The sequence below is a fragment of the Rutidosis leptorrhynchoides genome, chromosome 1 (assembly GCF_046630445.1).
Source record: "Rutidosis leptorrhynchoides isolate AG116_Rl617_1_P2 chromosome 1, CSIRO_AGI_Rlap_v1, whole genome shotgun sequence".
Taxonomy (NCBI): domain Eukaryota; kingdom Viridiplantae; phylum Streptophyta; class Magnoliopsida; order Asterales; family Asteraceae; genus Rutidosis; species Rutidosis leptorrhynchoides.
The window spans coordinates 609,473,991-609,481,171 of record NC_092333.1 but is presented as its reverse complement, the minus strand read 5'-3'; positions in this window follow the sequence as shown (position 1 = coordinate 609,481,171).

The window sequence follows — 7,181 nt, the reverse complement described above, 5'->3', positions numbered from 1 at the left end:
ACTGATGACTGGACGCTGACTGGACTGACATTGTAAACTGACATCGGTGAAAAAATATGGGAATTGGGAAGATTGTCAGTTCAATGTCAGTTCAGTGTATTGGAAAGAGAAAATATTTTATGTTTTTATTATTTAATTATTTTTAAGATTAATTAAATTATTTGATAAAATATAAATGATAAATAAAATAAAACTTGCACAAAATTTAAAAGTCCTAGTTTATTAAAATTAAAAATCCTAGTACATAAATAAGATAAAAATACAACAACTACGATCGTTCACACACAAATACAATTATTGAAACATAACTAATATAATTCAAACACAAATACGATTCTTCATTCTTCATCACCGAAGTTGGAGTATGAGTCTTCCAAAGCCATTTCTCTCCAAGTATTAGGATTACTTCAATTCCAATTTTGGCCAAATGCATTGTTTGAATTCATAGGGTGTTGTGGATGATTAGTGTTTTTGGATTCATAGTTAAGAATTGTGGAGTGTGTGTTTTAATTGAAGAAAATGTAACGACACGACTTTTTTGACTTGCTTTCGTGCCTTGTATTTTTGCGAAACTGCGATTTTGTGCGTACTATGCTACTTTATACTCTGAAAACTTGATATACGTGGTTTACTTCCAATTATATGTTAAAACGTGCCTTAGAGTACGTAGGATACTTAACTTGTTCACCGGAAGCCTTTATAACCGTTAGTGTTACTTGACGTTTCGAATAAACCGCGGACTGCGCACACGTTTGACTTTTGTCGTAACTGGAATATTATGACTGTGAAATATTAATTATTATTTTATAATAATAATTACTTGGGTTTTTGGATGCTTAATTACGCGTAGAAATTTAATTAAGCTTACTAGTTAGTCTTGTTGGATTTTCTACCTTGTTGGACTTAAGCCCACCCTACTCTAGCTAGTGGCCCAATTAATTAGCCCACTTATTAATTACTAGTGACTCATTAATATATAAGACAATTACCCATTTAATTAGAGGGAACATGCTAGCAAAAATGTCAAATATAGGAGTGGGAGAGAGAGATTTTTGAGTGAGGGATGCAATTATGATTTGGTACATGGAATGGTTTAGCCTAGGGGTCTATTTATAGGAGTGCTAGGAAAATTCTAGAATTAGGGTTTTATAAGGAATTACTTAGGGAACAAGTTAGCTTGGAAAAAGGGTTAGGAAGGGATGCATGAGCCGAAATTTAGAGGGGTATATGGGTAATTTTACCCTTCCAAATTGGCTAGGGTTTTATGAGCAAGTGTTTTAATATTTTCACTTAAGTCCTTGTACTTTAATTTAGCTTAATAACCCTTAATTATTCAAGTTTATTCATTTTAATTACACAAGTCTTTTTAGTTATTTATTTACTCACAAAAGTTTATTAACTTATTATTTTTATTAACTTGTCAATTAATGTACAAAGTTAATTATCGTATTTTATAATTCTTAACGCCTAACCTTTATCGATTAAAGCTTACTTATTAAGTTTAACTATTTTATTGGGCATTTAATAAGGAAAAGTATTGAATGAAAATATGAGAAATGTAGTATGGAAAAATGAGAGTCGTTATAAATATAATACATGACAAATGTTTTATTGAATGCAACACTTTATTTAAATAAAAGTATGAGACTCCATGCACAGCTTGCTCAGATAATGCAACAGCGGAAGACTTTCTTAAGGACCTGAGAATAAACATGCGTAAACAGTCAACACAAAGGTTGGTGAGATATATAGGTTTAGCATTGATATAAATATAGACCACAAGATTTCATAGTTATAACTATATGTACACTCGCAAGTGTATAAAAGTATTCTATAAGTTGTTGAGCGCTTCGGTAACCATACTTAACCATTAATGTGGCATATTGACAGTGCTCCAAATGAACATATATTTAGTAGCAATATCCTCCCAATATGTAAATTATTTAGTTGTAATTTTCCTATTGTAAGTTGTAATCGTTTATATTAAATAAGTGCGAAGACAAAAGGCGAAAACGAAGATTTGAAGACACAAACGTCCAAAAAGCTCAAATGTACAAGATACAATTCAAAAGGTTCAATTTATTGATGAGAAACGTCTAAAAATGACAAGAGTACAAGTTACAAAACGCAAAGTACACGATATAAAATAGTACGCAAGGACGTCCGAAAATCCGGAATCGGGACATGAGTCAACTATCAACGTCCGACGCAACGGACTAAAAATTACAAGTCTACTATGCACAAGAATATAATATAATATATAAATAATTATATTAATTATTTATATTTTATATTTATATATAAATTATGTCGACAAGCAAGGTTCCAAAATTATGTGAGCTGGATTTTCAAACTCCACGACTCGCGGAGTTTGCAGGCTTAAAACTCCATGACTCGCGGAGCTGTCAGAAATCAAAACGCCTATAAAAGGCCATGCATTCTGCCGAGTAAAAATATAAATAAATAATAATAATAATACTCTGAAATAAATAAATAAATAAATATATATAGTATAGGGTAGTTTTATATTAGATTAGTTCGGGTTATGTAAAGGTTATTTTACGGGTTTTTGAAGTCGAAATTCTGTCCGTGTAACACTACGCGATAAATAATCAATGTAAGCTATATTCTCCTTTTTAAATTAATGTCTCGTACTTAAATTATTATTATGCTTATTTAATACCGAAGTAATCATGATGTTGGGCTAAAAATATTAAAATTGGGTAATTGGGCTTTGTACCATAATTGGGGTTTGGATAAAAGAACGACACTTGTGGAAATTAGACTATGGGCTATTAATGGGTTTTATATTAACTAAACAATACCTTGTTAATTTAATATACAAACTTATAATTTGACGTATTTATATATAACCACATACGCTTGACTGGGTACGGTGGGCGGGATATCTATAAATACCAATAATTATTCATTTTACCGGACACGGAACTGGATTAATAGTTAATAGACTTGTTGAAACAGGGGCGAATTACATTCAAGGGTAATTGGTGTAATTGTTAACAAAGTAGTAAAACCTTGGTTTACACGCAGTCGATAACCTGGTGTGTTCATTAAATAAAGTATTAAAACCTTGTTACAATTTAAGTCCCCAATTAGTTGGAATATTTGACTTCGGGAATAAGAATAATTTGAAGAGAACACTCGCTCTTTATATTTATGACTGATGGACTGTTATGGACAAAATCTGTATGGACATATTAAATAATCCAGGACAAAGAACAATTAACCCATGGGCATAAAACTAAAATCAACACGGCAACCATCATGGTTACGGAAGTTTAAATAAGCATAATATATTTTATTTCATATTTCCTCGTACTTTTATTTATTGTCATTTTAATTATTGTTATTTATTTTATATTGTTATTTAAATATCATCATTTACTATACGCTTCGCTTAAAATATAAATCGACAAACCGGTCATTAAACGGTAAACCCCCCTTTTATATATTATTGTCTATATTTATATATATTTTGTACAAATATAGTTAATTAAATATAGTGTGAAATAAGCCAGCTCCCTGTGGAACGAACCGGACTTACTATAAACTATACTACTCTACGATTAGGTACATTGCCTATAGTGTTGTAGCAAGGTTTAGGTATATCCCATCTGTAAATAAATAATTAAAACTTGTGTAATTTTTAATAGTATTCCCTTGTAAAATTTTAATAGTATTTTATACCCCTTAGCTTTAACATCAAATTTTGGCGCCGCTGCCAGGGAACTCGGCTAAACGCTATATTTTTAATTTATTTTTATATAAATATATTTATATATCATTTTAGAAAAACAATATAAAAAAAAAACCGAAAATGCAAACTCCGCGACTTGCGGAATTTTAGGGTACGTGGAACCGCGACTCGCGGAGCCACCCTGACGCGCCTGCAGAAACCCTAAATTTGCATTTATTACGGAGTTTTAATTATTATTATTAATTATTTAGTATTTAGGGTTAATTAATTTATTATTTAGTTTAAGTTTTAATTAATTTGTAATAATTAATTTTAATTAGTTTTATTTAAATTGTAAAATTAATAGTTTTATAAAATAAATAATATAAAAATAATATTTTTATAAAAATTGTACTTTTTACAACTTTAAGTTTATTTTTATTTTTTGTTTATTTTTATTTGTTTTTAGCGTAATATTTGTATTTTTCGCTCGTATTTAGTTTTAAGACATAGTTTTTGCCGTAGCTTATTTTTATTTCTAGATTTTTAGACTTTTCCGTAAAATCCCTTAAGTGCTTTTTCTTTAGATTAAGATTTAGGCGCTTTAGAATTTTGCGACGCCGTTTAGATTTTAGTGCCTAATTAAGTTATTGGCGTTTTGGATATAGAATTCCTTTAAGCTTTAATACCTTTAGGCGTAACTTTTTAGATTTAATTTTTAGACTTTTAAGTTACGACGCGCTATTTTCTTATTTTTATTTTTCGAGGTTTTTCGACGCACATTCTTTTTCTTTATTATTTCTCGACGCTTTAGTTTTTAGGACTTAGAAATTTTCTCTATTTCTTATCTAATATCTCAAACGGAAAGAAAAATTATTTAAGTGGTTAAATTAATGGACGTTGACAATTTTCTGCTTCGTAGTAATAGTTGGATTTGTTAGTGGCTGAGTTGTGAGCTTCCGATTTAAAGGGTTCTGGCTCCCATGCTGCATCTTTTGGCTATTCGAAACGTGAGCAAAAGCAAAAAAGTCTATTAATTGGACAACTTATATAAGTTTTTCTATTTTTATAACTAATAGGATAATTAGTAAATGCACCACATTGTAGCTAAAATTTGGCCATCGCAATAAAATGGAAATTTTTGAAAACAAGGCTATGGAAACTCTTTTTGATATCCAAAATCAATTAAATCAATACTCTCAAACGGGTGTTGATGACAATTCGTTCGGTCAATCTTGGATCACGAATGACAAAACAATAACTGGTTGTGAAATCTGTGGAGATTATCACTCAACATGGGAATGTTATTATTACGTTCCTATGGAAAATTACGCACCCACGGAACCTGAATGGAATGATTATGAAGAATACAATTCAAATTGGGATTATTCCCAGGAATATTTCCAAACTCAACAACCAGTAGACGAGGAAAATTACGTGTCTGAAAATTTATTAGACAATATGAAAATCAAACTCGAAGAACTCAATGCTCAAAATGAACAAATGAGCGAGTTTGTAAACCGGCAAGATGAAACTCTATCAGACTACACACCTGTTGATCTGAGGAGTATTGTACAAGAAAATCTCATATCATCGAATTTTGATGAATTCGAGAGCTCCGAAATCACCAACTATCCCGATGATACTTTTTATTCAGTCTTACCAATTTCACAACATATCGACACATTAGCATCTACCGATGAAATCATCGATCCATCAATGGATGAAGAAGAAGTAAGGGTGACAAATTAGTACTCATGGAAAAATGATAACGTTGAAAATTTTACCCCCGAGACCAAAATGGTGGGACCGATAAGAATCGTTAAAGAAGTAGAATTTGCTTCGATCCCGAAATTCACCATTCCACAACCTTCCAACCCAATATTCTCAATAGACGAGTCATCTACCGAAGATGAACCACGAGCTGTAATAGATATTGACACCTCGGATTTTACCTAATTGGGTAATAGAGGTGAAACCTTTAATCCCGAGAATAAAAGGAAGGAAATGTTAGGAATTGTCCGCCCTATAATATATATGTCAGTGTATATCGATCCATTTGACCAAGAACCAGAAAAGAGACATATCCATTTACTAAAAGCTACACTTAAAAAAGAATTAAGTAGTGACGATCGGGTGGTTCTAAACTTTAAACCCATTTATATATTTTATACCACCCAAGATGTAAATAACTGGCTCACTATTCTAATTCGTGGAACTTATTCTACCGACTTCACATGTCGTCAGCTAAGTGTGGGGAAGTCTAACCCCACTTAACGTTAAATTAGGGGTTCGGGTTAGTGCATAACTCGTTAAAAAAAATGCATGATAAGTTAGGGTAAAAGACACATTTTCAAAGATTAGCTAACAGTTCATAAAAGCAACCATTTTTGAAGAAAAACATGTGTAATAAAACAAAAAAAAAGGAATGAACGATGAGGTGCACCATCTATCATCCTGCAATTTTATGGTATCTTTAACTACTTTCTACACTAATCACCCTCATGAATTTATAATTATAGTCTGATTTCATGCAAATGAGGGCATTGCATGATCTTAAGTGTGGGGAAGGATTATAAATTCTCTCGGGTTTACACTTGGTTTTATTTGCCAAATTTTGTGAAAATTTGAAAAATTTTCAACTAAATGAATTCAAAATCATGTTGATACATATTTATGAACGATGAAAACTAGGTGTTAATACCGAAATTATTGTTACCTCGAAAAGGACATAAATTGAGAAACAACTAAAACGCTTGAATTTATTTATTTAAGATATAAAAAGACGCATGAAAAAAGCCAAGTGTGGGGAGAATATACCAAGTTATTCAATAAAAAATTATCTATCACATGTTTCTGTAAAGTTTATTACAGGTGCTTTTGTTTTGGACTAAATTAACTGTTTTACCCGATTTACTGTAATGAAAGATGGATCTACACGATGAATCAATTTCATCATTAAAAGGAAGTAAAGTCTTCCGAAAAAGACACGCGCTTCTTGATTTAGGTCAAGAAGTTGTCGTCCAGACCAGCTGTAGGTTGACGAAAAATCTAGAAAAGTCATCTCTAAAATCAGCAGGAAATCCACGGACCTCAGCATCAAACAGGGTCGCCAAGTGGTCAGACTTATCCTAACCATGAGAGGATCTGTCTCGTAAAATGGGGAGGGCACCGTGAAAATTAGCTTGATAAGACTAATGAATCAGATCCCCAGAAAGGATAATCTCCTTAAAGATTAAAAATCAGCTTTTAAGACTGATGTTACTCAATCCTTGAGATTGGCCTTAAAGATTGAGAATTAAAACTCATGGAATTCGATGATATCTAAACTCGAGCTTGAACGAGAAAATATTTTGATCAAATTAAAACCGATTTGTTTTCTGAAAACCTATTTTCAATGCGTTCATTACCATTGAACGTAAAATCCTAGGAATTCACCTGGAATTCATTAGGTCACCTGAACCAAATCGGGTGTCAACCGTAA